The 15,348-nt window shown below is 41.1% G+C and overlaps 1 long non-coding RNA gene across 9 annotated transcripts; it reads right to left on the bottom strand.

Annotated features, from left to right (window-relative positions):
- Window positions 1-5,525: 5,525 nt before the first annotated feature.
- LOC135100628 (uncharacterized) lies at window positions 5,526-14,340 on the bottom strand. 9 transcript variants are annotated; one of them, XR_010268836.1, is made up of 10 exons: window positions 13,830-14,340; window positions 13,571-13,696; window positions 13,248-13,397; window positions 12,033-12,202; window positions 8,285-8,421; window positions 7,962-8,094; window positions 7,508-7,647; window positions 6,701-6,873; window positions 6,183-6,345; window positions 5,526-5,883 (listed from the first exon to the last, which is right to left on the bottom strand). It is a non-coding gene; the product is annotated as an uncharacterized LOC135100628 (long non-coding RNA). The 9 variants fall into 9 exon arrangements; XR_010268832.1 differs by having other exon boundaries at window positions 13,248-13,696; window positions 13,830-14,334; XR_010268838.1 differs by lacking the exon at window positions 13,571-13,696 and having other exon boundaries at window positions 13,830-14,334.
- Window positions 14,341-15,348: the final 1,008 nt, after the last annotated feature.

Below are 15,348 nucleotides of genomic sequence, written 5' to 3'. Positions count from 1 at the left end.
CTTGTGGAGAAGACTAGTGAGGAACAGCAACCTCGTAGGAACATTGGAGCAGAAGAAGGAAAATGTTACCCTTTCCAGCTCGGTGAGGGGGGAGAGGAAACGAGGGGAGAGAAGAGGGGAACAACACACTCCCCCGTCCATTCCCATCTCCTCATCTCCAAAAATGATTCCCTCTCATCTCCCCATTTCCTGTTACCCATCTCCCCATCCTCCTCGCCCCTCGCTTCCTCGACCACCTTCCCATCTCCAAAAACATCCTCCCATTCTCATTACAATCTCCCCATCATTTCCTTTCTCCCCTTCCCAACTCCTCATTACTCCTCAACTATGCACAGACACCTACCTATCTCCCCATCTCCCCCATTCCTCCCTACACAACCTTCACCCCTTCCCCTTACCTACCTGCACATCTGCCCATCTCCAGATTCACTATTCCTCTTAGTTATCTACCCATTTCCCCATCTGCCCCCAAACCTCCATTCCCCAACCATCTATCCACTTGCCTATCTCCCCATCTCCACCCCTTCTCCTCGTTTTGACCCCAGGAGGAATTTAAGAGGTATCAAAACAGACGATTTGGGAACCCTGGTTAAAATGTGATCTCCGCTCTTCATATCTTCCCCTCCTGACGTGACTTTTAAGCATCACCATTAATAAACACGTGACAAATCTTTCCTGACTCCATTGATGCTGGTCGCTGTCTACCATGCACCAAAAATGTGAACCTGCAGGATGATAATTACCATGAAACAGAGGAGGAGGAGGAGGAGGAGGAGGAGAAGGAGAAGGAGAAGGAGGAGGAGGAGGAGGAGGAGGAGGAGGAGGAGAAGGAGAAGGAGAAGGAGAAGGAGAAGGAGGAGGAGGAGATAGGATGATATCGTATTTTGCATTAATTCAAAATCGTAAATACAAGAACTTTCTGACTAATGTATAAAGTTTCTTGTATTTAAACACTCCACACATACACACACACACACACACACACACACACACACACACGTCCGATGGGCCTAACGAAATCCAAAAAAATCTAAATTAGGCTTATAAATTCTGCAGGAAACACTTCAGGGTAATATATATATATATATATATATATATATATATATATATATATATATATATATATATATATATATATATATATATATATATATATATATATAGAAGAAGAAGAAATAAAAAAAAGAAAAAGAAGAATGAACAACTGACTGGAGGAGAAGGAAGAAAACGAGAAAGAGAAAAATAATCAAAGAGACAAGAAAATAAACAAACCTAACAAATAAATAAAGGGGTCCACAGGTGACACAATTCTCACCTGTGTCTTCAAAACTCATCAATGGAAGCGCGGGGTAAAGGTAGCAGTGTTATTACCAACAGTACACCACATTAACCAAAGCAAATCAACAAAATTATCACGAGTAAGTGTGTGTGTGTGTGTGTGTGTGTGTTACATTAATGGTGATGCGTGTTTGATGGGATAAAAGGAAAATAAAAGTGAATGATGATGAGGATCAGAGAGAGAGAGAGAGAGAGAGAGAGAGAGAGAGAGAGAGAGAGAGAGAGAGAGAGAGAGAGAGAGAGAGAAAACATCCCCTCAATCACGGAAACGAAGGAGAGAAATGAGAAAGAAAAAAAAAATAGATAATGAAGGAAAATAACAGCATAATGAAAGAGAAAAATAAAGAAAGGAGAGAAGCTTTGGGTAGAGACTTCATGGGTGGAACAAACAAACAACCCACGCCACTAAATAATGTTTTCTCCAGCGCGTTGTCCGTAACATATGCGCCTGTTATGCCCGGGACGACTCCTCTGGCTTTGGAAGTACCGCACATTTAAAACGAATATTCACAGTCTATAAAGTTTACGAGGGAATAACCGTAGCGGCGCCGCGAAGGTAAAGAACAGGGAACACTTGCAGTAGACGCCCAGCCATTGACATCACGGGTGCGGGTATTGTGGGAGGCAAGGGAAGGGAAGGAAGCAAGGAATTTATGAATGGACTGGTGTGTGGGTAGATCTAGCCTTTATAGAGGACAGAATACCGCCTTGCTGGACGCCTAATATTATCATTGATTATCTTGTTTTTTTTCTTTTGTGTGTAAGAGGGCCACTGGTCAAAGGTAACAAAAGACTGGTGAAAGAAAAGGCCTGTTAAAAGTGCCAGTCCATAAAGAAAGGGCAGAAAGGATCATGGAAAAAAGGGAAAAAGGAAGAAGAAAAGAAAAGAAAAAAGGTTTAGGTGACGTTTTGTTTGACTGACTCCTTAATTGACTGACTGGTTATTTTTTTTATTTATTTATTTATTTATTTTTTACGTGCAAAGGTGTACAGTAAAAAAAAAAGTTCTCTATTTTGTTGCAGCATAAACATCAATGAAGGAGGCAACCAAGTAAATTATCAATCAATCAAGCAAGCAAGCAAATCAATCCATATATTAATAAGCACAAAAAAATCGCCTAGAATATATAAGAGTCTAATTCTGGAGGTGACAAATTAACTGACTGACTGACTGATTACTGAACTGACCAACTAATAAACTGATGCACTGATTGCTTAACTGACTGACTGACTGACTGACTGACTGACTGACTGACTGACTGAATGACTGGCTGAATGACAGACTGGTTCCCTGACTGGTATTTTGGCGTTGACGTAATAAATCAAAGGCTACCACCAAGTAGAATATATAAAGGAACACAAAGGAAGACCCAGGAGTAAAGAGTAACCAGGGCAAAGGGTTGGGATTGCTTGTGAACGAGAGAAAATTAGCGGTGAGAAATGAAGGGAAAAGACACAAGGAAAAATGAAAAAAAGGAAAAAAAAAGAAAGACTGTTCTTAATAGGGAAACATGTTTTAATCGCTAAGGAAATAAAGTTTGTTATTGATAGGGAAAAATATCAAGTCGTTAATTAGAGAAAAGACAAGGAAAATGAGAAGAAAAAGAACGAAAAGACTGTTCTTAATGGGGAAACATGTTTTAATCGCTAAGGAAATAAAGTTTGTTATTGATAGGGAAAAATATCAAGTCGTTAATTAGAGAAAATACACAAGGAAAAATTATAAAAAGAAAAAAAAAAAAAAAGGAAAAAACAATTCTTAATAGAGAAATGTTTTAATCGCTAAGAAAATAAAGTTTGTTATTGATAGGGAAAAATACCAAGTTGTTAATTAGGAGTTATTAATAAGGGGAAATTACTCAATAAGGAGATGACTTTACTAATGACTGGTAATTTGTGAAAAGTTATAATTCTAGAAGATGGATCGTAGTTCTTAATGGTAAAAAAAAAAAAAAAAAAAAAAAAAATGTTAATAAATTTATGAATACGAAGTTAAAAAATAAATCCAGCTTCTTTAAACACAAACAAACACAAACGAAGGGCAAACAAAAGTCAAACTCCCTCCCTCTCTCTCTCTCTCTCTCTTATCGGGCTTGCCAGGTAAGCCACTATTGTTCACCCAGGTAGACAGGGGGTCAGAGTAATGGCACCTGTCCCCCTTAGAATAAATGGAGAATTCAAGGGGGCGCCTCTCCCTCTCCTCCTCTTCCTCTTCCTGAGACACGTTGACTTTCTCCGGTTGGTTAAAAGTAAATTCATGTTTTTTATTGTAAGTTTTCTAGATTGAGTTTATTATGTTGCATGTATTCGTTGTGTGTGTGTGTGTGTGTGTGTGTGTGTGTTCATGTCACTGCTCTCTCTGGCAAAGGTTCCTCAATTGGTGGCTTTTTTCCAAGGCAAGCAGATGATATTTTTCCTTGTATCTACACAATCTGTTTCCTTCCTCCCTCCCTTTCTCTTTCCTCATACATAATATATTTCTATCCCCTTCCAGCAGCTCTTGTCTATCCATCCCTTTCCCTCCAGTTCTCTTATTCCCCTTCCTTCCTTCCTTCCTTCCTTCATACATTATATAACACCCCTCCTTCCTATATTCCCCTCCCATCCCTTCACTTCCCTTTCTATTCCCTTCAAGCAAATTTATTCCCCTCTCGAAGCTTCTTTTCTTCATTCCTTCCTTTCCCTCCTCCATACAGCCTTCCCTTCTCTTCGTTCCCTTCACATCAAGAGCCTTTCATCCCTTTTATTCCGTCCAGGCTTCACTCACATGCCGCGTCAAGAAAATATCTGATTAAATCTGTAAATCTGAAGTGTAGTTTGCATCGTATTCTGCTGACACGTGTAGTTCCTCCATCCAGTATTAATGAAGCGAATGAAACAAGGTGTGACTGGCATTCATCTCAAGGCACAACTGATGCGGCGCCCACTTGATCCCGCATCCCTAGTGACTAAGGGTGACACATCTTGGCCAGATGACCCCTGTAAATTTACCAGTGACTCCAGTACCAGATGACCATTCAGTACCAGTGATCCTTGTGCCAAATATTCTACAGGAGTACCAGTAATAAGTCACCCCCTACAGCCCTAGTAGCTCATGACCCAAGTAGACTCACAAGCACCCTGTTACTGTGTGGCATGTTACTCGTATGTGTCTCATGTTCCCTCAGCCGTCATCACTTTGGTTTGATAACACTGTCCCTTGCCACTGTTATGAGGAGACGATCAGCAGGACACAGGAATTGCGACGGAGTGCAAATGGCAGACACTGGAGACAAGCGTGGCCCGTCCCTCGCCTTGTGACCGTGCTTGTACCAATAACTGCCAGCAATGAATGACATATGTGCCAAAGCTCCCGGCACCACACACAGCCAGCCCATCACACGCCTTCAGAATGTCCCTCCCCCACCTCCACACGCCTGTCTGAAAGCCGTCCCGGTGTCAGCTCCATCAAATCTTGTTTTGTAACTCCCCTCAAGCCTCCCCTTCCCTTCAGTCTCCCCAGGATCACCACACCAGCTGTTCCCTCGCCGTGTTTCTCAGAGTTGCTCATCACTCCCAGAAAAAGAGCTTAATTATGACGCTACTATGTAAAGCCACGAAACTGAAATCTGTGAAGAAAGATGGAGAAATGTTTCAGCATTACAGTGAAATCCCTGCACACACCACGCCCCGTGTGTGCACACACCGCACCGCTTAAAGGTAACATGGGGAGGAGGAAAAAAGGAGAAAATAGACGTGGAATAATACTTAAAAGAGGATAGAGGACAATAAAGAGGACAAGGCAAATAAAAGAAAGAAATATTGCGAATTACGTGCGAAGGGAAGCATGAGAGAGAGAGAAAGATAAACAGATGAAAGAGTAAAAATTTACCCACACTACCATATTTGATTCATATTTTGTCTTGACCTAATTGCTCATGGAATTTAATTAACTAATGTTTTGGGCATTGCTGAACATTGTTTTGAGTAATATGAACAAATTCCTCTGTATGACTTTCAGTTACATATTGGGAGAAAAAAAAAAGTTTCTTTCTGGTCAGCCTTTGGGACACAAACTGCTGTAATAAATTTTATTTCTTGAACATTGGTTTTACTTTGTTGAGGAAGGAGGGTTAGGTTAGGTTAGGTTAGTTAGGTTAGGTGATTGTTAGCAGTGCTTAAAACCCCTGCAGTTGTATAAAAAGAAGTTTGCTCTTGTGTACATGTATTTAATTATTGGTGCTGTTACAAAATTTACCCATATAGTCAATAAACATAACCAAGAACCAACTAAGCAATGGATTATAAATAGGAGTATGTACAGTACCTCTGGCAGTCAGGTCTGAGACAATGACCACTGCAGTGCTAGATAACATTATTGTGCTCTAATGCATTCATGATTTACACCAAGTTGATTTGGCTTTACATGTGAACTTCTAAGTGGGTGATAATTGCAACATTCATATCCATGCAGGTGGGGGCCTCCAGATGAGACAACACACACTGCTGTGGAGTTGGTCATGCTGTGGATGTTGTCTCACACAACATTTGCAGGACTGCCATACCCTGAAAGTGATGGCACCACACTGCATAAGTAAACTAACAAAGGTCAAATTACATTTTGTAAATTAATGCTGTTTTTAAGTGCAGTACTGTAATGTAAAAATAATTGTGCTACAGCATCATCTTCCATGGGGCTGGCAGCATCATGTCCAACACTCATCTTCATGAATGTTCATCTGCACATTTGCTCATCAACTCAGCAAAACCATGTGATAAACACAGACATGACTAGGTTGACTGCTAATTAAAAGAAAAATTTGTCAATAAAAACATCACTCAAAGAATACCAGCTTATTCTCTACCTGCAGTAATGACAGCTTTTTTTTTTTTTTTTCTCCAGAAGTGTCAGGGCCTCTAGGACCACAGCCTTCCACCAGCAGTGGTGTTGGAGCCATCCAACCCTCTTCTGCTGGTGTCGCTGGGTCCACAGGGGCCTCTGGATTTGACAATGCTGTATCATCTGCACTGGATGAGAAGATCTTTGTTCAAATTATGCTCATTATAGATGACTACATGCAATGCTGAATAACATGTTAACATGTATTCAGTTGTGTCCTCCAGTACAATGAACACTGATTATACAACTCCTGCCACTAAGTCTGTTGTTCTTGCTACTCTGACCTAATTTTTCATTTTATTTTTTTTATTATATTTATTTATTTTTTTTTTGAGGAATACATCTCTGAGGCATATAAAGTGTTGATTCCATAAGTGCATCACACCACCAGCCTGGGTACAGTATAGCAGAAAGGTCCAAGGAGCAAATGAGGTAAAAGGACACAGCAAGATAGCATGACATGTAACTTGAAATACCACTTACTTTGTAATTTGAGGTGTAGTCATGTTTGCTTCTAATCTGTATTTCAGATGGCCACTCTGACTTGGAAGTTCTCTCTCAAGCACAGGAAACCCAACAGCAGATTAGTCTGAGTATGGACGAGCTGGTGATGGTGCAGCTGGCTGTACAAAACATGTCCCAGGCACTTTGACAATCTGTTGAAGTGCAGAGGAACATTGTGCATTCATTGCAGCAGCTGGTAACACTTACTGAGCACTTCATTAATGCCAACACCACCCACCAATAATTTATAGCATTTTAATGTTTACCTTTCATAAGTTTACCTTTATTAAGTTAAGTTATAAGACTAAGTTATCAAATTAAGTTATATTAAGCAATATTTCTTTTCTGTAGAATTAAGTTGTAGCAATTCTATCATTAACCTCGAGCAGCATGTTAATGTTAGTGCAATATAATACCAAACTTCACTGTGATACCTACAATGCTTCTGTGTTACTTAAAATACAAAAGTAAGATTAGTGTTTTGTGGTGACCTGCTGGTGGACATTTCTGTAAATAAGTTTATTTACTTTTTTTTTTTTTTCAGGATGTGAACTATACTCATATATGTTATATTTTTCTTTTTCTTGCAAAGACTTTGGTAATTGGTAATTTTATTTTATTTTTAAATAAATCTACAGCACTTTTTTAATCTATTTGTGTTATTCATACCTAATACTAGCAAGCCACTTAAGTATTTGATGAATTTAAATGTTGCACTGATCTCTTTCATTTAGTATGCAGTGATACATGGAAAACCATTATTTCACTCATTACATGATTACTGACCTCACTTCCTTACTTCAGTGCTGGAAGAAGTTTTGTATGATTTCTTGCTACACAATTCTGCCTGAAGCACACTGACCCCTCTACAGCACAGCAGGGTTGGTATCAGCATGGGGCACTGTTTCATCCTCAAGAGGTGGTAGCTGTAAGCAGACTTTTGTGAGGGTCTGAGAGGTCTAGGGACTGGAACCTAACTGTTCCATTTGTTTAAAGTTATATTGTAGAGGAACAGTCATGTAGTTTGACATTTAGCATTCTGATGATCTAAAACTAGCCCAAACCATAATGACTTTCAGACATCTTTGTAGGAAAAAAAAAAAAAAAAAGAATGTTTATTTTTGTTAAATGATGGTACACTTCTGACAAATTTCATTACCCCAACAACAAGTGTAAGAACATTCATGACTGTACTCGGTTAAATCTAATGTCCATGATACAGATATATCCTGTCAACTACCAGAAAAATAGTGACAAGTACGTATGTCATCAGGAACTTGATGCAGCAGTTGTGTAGGAGCAGGCAAGTATTAATTATTTTGACACACTTGATGGGTCTGTACTGCAAGCCACCTCCACAAGAGTGCAGGCACCTGTGAAAAGTGAGATTTCATACAAGAGGATTCATTACTTATAAAAGAGTATATCAAGTGTTCATTTATAACTAATGTCAAGGCTTATCACACTATGTTTTCTTATGCAATACCAGTAACCATGTGCAGTCACATGAAAATCAATAAAATACATGGTTGGGTAAACATGTGATGCAATAATGCTATATACCTGGCAATCTGGAGCAGTAGCTGAGGATCACTTCACTTGCATCACAAACAAGTTGGATGTTCAGAGGGAGTGATACCTTTTCCAGTTCAAGTAGAGGGCCTCATCCACACTTTGCTCCTTCATGGTAATGTGGCTGCCTGTGCACACAAAAGAAACTATTACATGATCATGTTACACAGTAGCTACATATATAGGAGGAGGCAGTAGACACCTGCCGAAACGATAATTACTCCCAGTGAGGTCTAAAGCACTGTTCAGGGGGTGCTGTGAACTTATCATTAAACCCAGCTGTGACCTCACTGAACGTTTCCCTTTGTGTCTCACAACACAAGGGGGTAGTCACAGCCTGCCCTCTAAAGACAACTCTCTTCCTCCACACAAAACTACAAGCACCTAATAACACACACACCCTTCACTCAAAAAATTTTAAAATCATGGCGACTCCTACACCAGCCTCGGAGTCCCCATCTGGGGAGGGGACCATAAATGTCCCCAGGTCGGACTGCCTTTCTGTCGACGACCCTAAGTGTCTTGACACCCCCCTCAACTTTTTCTTCATTAACTTCTGCAACATTCGCGGTCTAAGATCTAATTTTCAATCTGTAGAACACCACCTCTCCTCCTCTAAACCTCATCTTCTTTTCCTCACTGAAACTCAGGTGTCTGAGGCAACTGACAGTAGCCCCTTTTCTGTTCCCTCCTACTTTCTCTATCCTCATTTTCGATCCAAAGCTGGATGCTGCGTTTATGTGCGCAATGACTTAACCTGCTCTCGTGCCCACGCTCTTGAATCTTCCGAGTTTTCCACCATCTGGCTACGACTACAGAGTCATTCTCATACTAAATTTATCTGTGCTGTATACCTCTCTCCTAACTCCTCTGACTATAAGAAATTCTTTGACTACTTAACTTCCAAAGTGGAGCACATTCTGACCCTCTTCCCTTTTGCAGAGATCTCCATTCTTGGAGACTTCAATGTTCACCACCAGCTTTGGCTTTCCTCTCCCTTCACTGACCATCCTGGTGAACTAGCCTACAACTTTGCTATCCTCCATGACCTAGAGCAATTGGTGCAACACCCTACTCGTATTCCTGACCGTCTTGGAGATACGCCCAACATTCTTGACCTTTTCCTGACCTCTAATCCTTCTGCTTATGCTGTCACCCTTTCTTCTCCGTTGGGCTCCTCCGATCACAATCTCATATCTTTATTTTGTCCTATCACTCCAATCCCTCCTCAGGATCCCCCTAAGCGAAGGTGCCTCTGGCGTTTTGCCTCTGCTAGTTGGGGGGACCTGAGGCGGTATTTTGCTAATTTTCCTTGGAATGACTACTGCTTCCGTGTCAGAGACCCGTCTTTGTGTGCTGAGCGCATAACAGAGGTGATAGTGTCTGGCATGGAGGCGTACATTCCTCACTCTTTTTCTCGTCCTAAACCTTCTAAACCTTGGTTTAACACAGCTTGTTCTCGTGCTATACATGATAGAGAAGTGGCCCACAAAAGGTACTTAAGCCTTCCTTCACCAGAATCTCATGCACTTTATATTTCTGCCCGGAACCATGCCAAGTCTGTTCTCCAACTAGCCAAAAACTCCTTCATTAACAGAAAATGTCAAAACCTTTCAAGATCTAACTCCCCTCGTGATTTCTGGCATCTAGCCAAAAATATCTCCAATAACTTTGCTTCTTCTTCTTTCCCTCCTCTACTTCAACCAGATGGCACCACTGCTATCACATCTATTTCTAAAGCTGAACTCTTTGCTCAAACCTTTGCTAAAAACTCTACCTTGGACGATTCTGGGCTTGTTCCTCCCTCTCCTCCACCCTCTGACTACTTCATGCCTCGTATTAAAATTCTTCGTAATGATGTTTTCCATGCCCTCGCTGGCCAAAATCCTCAGAAGGCTTATGGACCTGATGGGGTCCCTCCTATTGTTCTCCGAAACTGTGCCTCCGTGCTTGCACCTTGCCTAGTCAAACTCTTTCAGCTCTGTCTGTCAACATCTACCTTTCCTTCTTGCTGGAAGTTTGCCTACATTCAACCTGTTCCTAAAAAGGGTGACCGCTCTAATCCCTCAAACTACCGTCCTATTGCTTTAATTTCCTGCTTATCTAAAGTTTTTGAATCTATCCTCAACAGGAAGATTCTTAAACATCTATCACTTCACAACCTTCTATCTGATCGCCAGTATGGGTTCCGTCAAGGCCGCTCTACTGGTGATCTTCTGGCTTTCCTTACTGAGTCTTGGTCATCCTCTTTTAGAGACTTTGGTGAAACTTTTGCTGTTGCCTTGGACATATCAAAAGCCTTTGATAGAGTCTGGCACAAAGCTTTGATTTCCAAACTACCCTCCTACGGTTTCTATCCTTCTCTCTGTAACTTCATCTCAAGTTTCCTTTCTGACCGTTCTATTGCTGCTGTGGTAGACGGTCACTGTTCTTCTCCTAAATCTATTAACAGTGGTGTTCCTCAGGGTTCTGTCCTGTCACCCACTCTCTTCTTATTATTCATTAATGATCTTCTAAACCAAACTTCTTGTCCTATCCACTCCTATGCTGATGATACCACCCTGCACTTTTCCACGTCTTTTCATAGACGTCCAACCCTTCAGGAGGTAAACATATCACGCAGGGAAGCCACAGAACGCCTGACTTCTGATCTTTCTAAAATTTCTGATTGGGGCAGAGCAAACTTGGTATTGTTCAATGCCTCAAAAACTCAATTCCTCCATCTATCAACTCGACACAATCTTCCAGACAACTATCCCCTCTTCTTCAATGACACTCAACTGTCCCCCTCTTCTACACTGAACATCCTCGGTCTGTCCTTTACTTATAATCTGAACTGGAAACTTCACATCTCATCTCTAGCTAAAACAGCTTCTATGAAGTTAGGTGTTCTGAGACGTCTCTGCCAGTTTTTCTCACCCCCCCCAGCTGCTAACTCTGTACAAGGGCCTTATCCGTCCATGTATGGAGTATGCTTCACATGTCTGGGGGGGTTCCACTCATACTGCTGTTCTAGACAGGGTGGAATCAAAAGCTTTTCGTCTCATCAACTCCTCTCCTCTAACTGACTGTCTTCAGCCTCTCTCTCACCGCCGCAATGTTGCATCTCTAGCTGTCTTCTACCGCTATTTTCATGCTAACTGCTCTTCTGATCTTGCTAACTGCATGCCTCCCCTCCTTCCGCGGCCTCGCTGCACAAGACTTTCTTCTTTCTCTCACTCCTATTCTGTCCACCTCTCTAACGCAAGAGTTAACCAGTATTCTCAATCATTCATCCCTTTCTCTGGTAAACTCTGGAACTCCTTGCCTGCTTCTGTATTTCCACCTTCCTATGACTTGAATTCCTTCAAGAGGGAGGTTTCGAGACACTTGTCCACCAATTTTTGACCACTGCTTTGACCCTTTTAGGGACTGGCATTTCAGTGGGCATTTTTTTTATTAGATTTTTGTTGCCCTTGGCCAGTGTCCTTCCTACATAAAAAAAAAAAAAAAAAAAATTAATATATATATATATATATATATATATATATATATATATATATATATATATATATATATATATATATATATATATATATATATATATATATATATATATACATAAAATATGAAAACTTTTTAATGCTTAACAGGAACTTGAGGCTGTGAGATACCTTTCACTCAAAGGAAACACCGATGAAGTGATAGATTATAACAACAGCACTAAATTTAAAATAAAATACATTATTGTTAATCTTACCATCAATGGCCCCAATAACCGTTAGGAAATTTTTAATCCTGAAGAACTGGTGTGCAGTTCTCCTTTGATCAAGGTGTGTTGGAGGCATCTTGATTTCCTGCACTGACTTATCACTCAACACGGTGCACACACACACTTGAAGACCCTGCTGACACTTGCTTGCATAGGTCCTGAAAGCAGATTATAAGCCATTAGTTTTCATTTTATTTATTTATTTATTTTAAATAAGATATATGTTTCTGCTGTAAGAGAGAGAGAGAGAGAAAAAAAAAAAAAACAGCAGCAATGTAATGTGATCCTTGTAGCTGTAGTACAGTGTTGTTTCCATGAGTGCAGCCGTATTCACGCACACATTACATCTGTCAACTTTTTTTGCCAGCAGTATAATAAATCAAGTTATCCTCAAGACAGTGTTAGAAACATGTCAGAAATAAACCTACAAGTCTAGAAATATTTGTACACATGAATAATAATGTGGTGTGTGAGGAAGGGACAGCCCCAGGGGTACTTGACAGCAGGTTTGGTAAGGTTGGCATCATCCCTCATCCCTCCTTATCAATTGTGCACTCACATATTTTGACACTATTAACTAATCTTGGCATGTTCCTAACACTGGATTACAACTTTATAAACTGTGGCATGCAGCAGGTTGACTTTTATGCCTTTTATCCTTGAAAGTCAGCCACACTTAAGTATTATTCACCACACTGAACATCAGTTTATTCACCTACAAAAGTTATTTATGGGATATTATGCAATTTGTTTACACAAAAAGTAGTGGTAATTGTTTGGAGTCCTCTCTTGTCCTTATTACACGTCTATCCTCTTCCATTCTTTCACATATACAGTACCTCTTGATAAACCTGAAACATATATGTACCCCCATCCTTCAGGGGTTCCACAGGTTATGCTAACTTATAGTAGTGTCCTTAAGGGTGGGTCTAGCCCCTGTGGTTATGTTGGATTAGGTAATGTTTCTTATAAAAGTGTACGGTGACTAACCTAATCTCTGGGGGGCCTTCGCCCATCCCTTGGACTCCCTGAAGGGCAGGGGCACTTCTTCCTCGCCTTAAAGTTACGTTTTATGTGTATCTAAAGGTATATGCGAAGAATGTAAGAGAATAGACCATTAATAAGGTCAGGGAAAGGGCTCCCTGATAACTTCCACAACAGCCAGCCCCTGTACTGAAGCATGCAACACCAGTATCATCTTACCAGCAGTGTCTCCAATGACGTTTTGGAAGGGCCCACTGGCAAACAGTCTCTGGGCCAGCAGAACCTGGGTGTGAGTTGGTAATGCCTGGCTATGCCTTGTCCTTCTCTCCAGCTGAGGCTGCATCTCCTCAAACAAGAGGTTTAGTAGGTCTGCCGCGGGAAGCGATATTTGATCATGAGCTCATTATCACTCAATGCCAAGGGGTCGTGGCGATCCTGAAAGCGCCTTTCTTGCCTCAAGGCACGAACGTGGTAGTATGTTAAGAAAATATCCAATATATGCACAAGAAACGACGAAAACAATACGTAATCACAGTACACACTTGTTAGTGGGTGGGGGAATGGGGAGTGCGCACGTGTGGGACAAATCAGCCTCTTCATTTGTTTTCAGTGTTCCATGCAAGATTTCACTTTATGCATCACAAAACCATGCTTCCTTGCTGGTAAAGCTTGTAAACAATTAAAAAAAGGTTATTTTGTGCACATAAATATTTATATAAGAGTTTTCAGGCGAGGTGGAGTTAACCTACATCACCTCAGGAGGTTGTAACTTTACAACCTTGCTACTATGGCAACACCAACCTCTTATGCGTTCGTGGATACCATATGGCGGTCCGAGGTTGATAATGGGCGCTGATCGCAGTTTGTTAAAAGTAGCAACCGTTTCGTGGATCTGGCCCCTGGATGCTTAAGAGAGAGAGAGAGAGAGAGAGAGAGAGAGAGAGAGGGAGAGGGAGAAGGTGATGGGGAGAGTAAGAGGGGAAGGTGAGAATGTCAGTCAGGTGATGTTTAGGTAAATGGAAGGTGATAGGGAAAGATTACGGTGTTTGTGAAAAGAAAGATAAGAAAAAGTGAGAGAGAGAGAGAGAGAGAGAGAGAGAGAGAGAGAGAGAGAGAGAGAGAGAGATGACAGGTTATGTCAAGGAAATATGGAAGAGAAATGACGAAGAGTGAAGGAAATTTGAGCGACACACAGCAAATGTACGAGGGAAAATATAAAAGAAGAAATGAGGAAGAGAAAAAAATGAAGAACTATAAAAAAAAAAAAAAAACAGACGAGAAATAAGTGAGAAAGGAAAGAAGTGAGGGAAAGATGTAATATTAAGGCGAACACACACACACACACACACACACACACACACACACACACACACACACACACATCAGACAAACCAACAAGAATTGAATGAACCGTCACCATCACCATCATCATCATCAGCACATTATCACAGCACAGCCATCACAGTCGCATCACCTTCAAATCACCACCTCCCCCTTTCTCCTCCTCCCTCTCCCTCCCCTCTGCTCTCCCCACCTTCAATTTTCGAGAGAGAGAGAGAGAGAGAGAGAGAGAGAGAGAGAGAGAGAGAGAGAGAGAGAGAGAGAGATCGTATCAGTATGTTTCCCCCAACCCCCCGACAAAATTACCCAGGTGAAGAAAAAATGGGAAACAAAAACAAGGGTCAGCTGGAGGAAAAGGGAGGAAAAGGGAGGAAAGGTAAGGGGAATAGGAGAAGGGAAGAAGGGAGTAGGAATGGTGAAAGAGGGAGGGGGTGACAGGAAAGGGCTCACATATTAGTTTCCTGCTGTCATGGTGATTCTCTCTCTCTCTCTCTCTCTCTCTCTCTCTCTCTCTCTCTCTCTCTCTCTCTCTCTCTCTCTCTCTCTCTCTCTCTCTCTCTCCTTGCAAACTTAATGGACTGTCATAGCATCATTAGCACTCAAAGGATTAACAGGTAAAATATATAAATTCTATCTTTCTTTTCTTCTCTCTCTCTATTAACCCAAACATTTTTTTTTTTTGCAATAGTATCCAGAATTACCAAAGAATACCCATACCAATAAAATATATAAACTTTGTAATGAATCAACCTTTCCCCTTGAGTAATTACAAACGTGACAAAAGCCAATCACACACCAAACAACACAAGGTAAAGAGTTGTGATTGGTCTTCCCTCTGAGTGTTACCACCTCCAGGCAAGACGAGACCAGACCCAGGCCCCCAGGAAGCAACACAAGGCAGGCTATACACACCACTGAATCACGCAGCTACGGACGTACTGCACCAGCCAATCAGCGCTCACTTTACAAACACTCCATG

Source organism: Scylla paramamosain, chromosome 5 (assembly GCF_035594125.1).
Source record: "Scylla paramamosain isolate STU-SP2022 chromosome 5, ASM3559412v1, whole genome shotgun sequence".
Classification (NCBI taxonomy): domain Eukaryota; kingdom Metazoa; phylum Arthropoda; class Malacostraca; order Decapoda; family Portunidae; genus Scylla; species Scylla paramamosain.
This window is presented reverse-complemented; position numbering and strand designations above follow the sequence as displayed.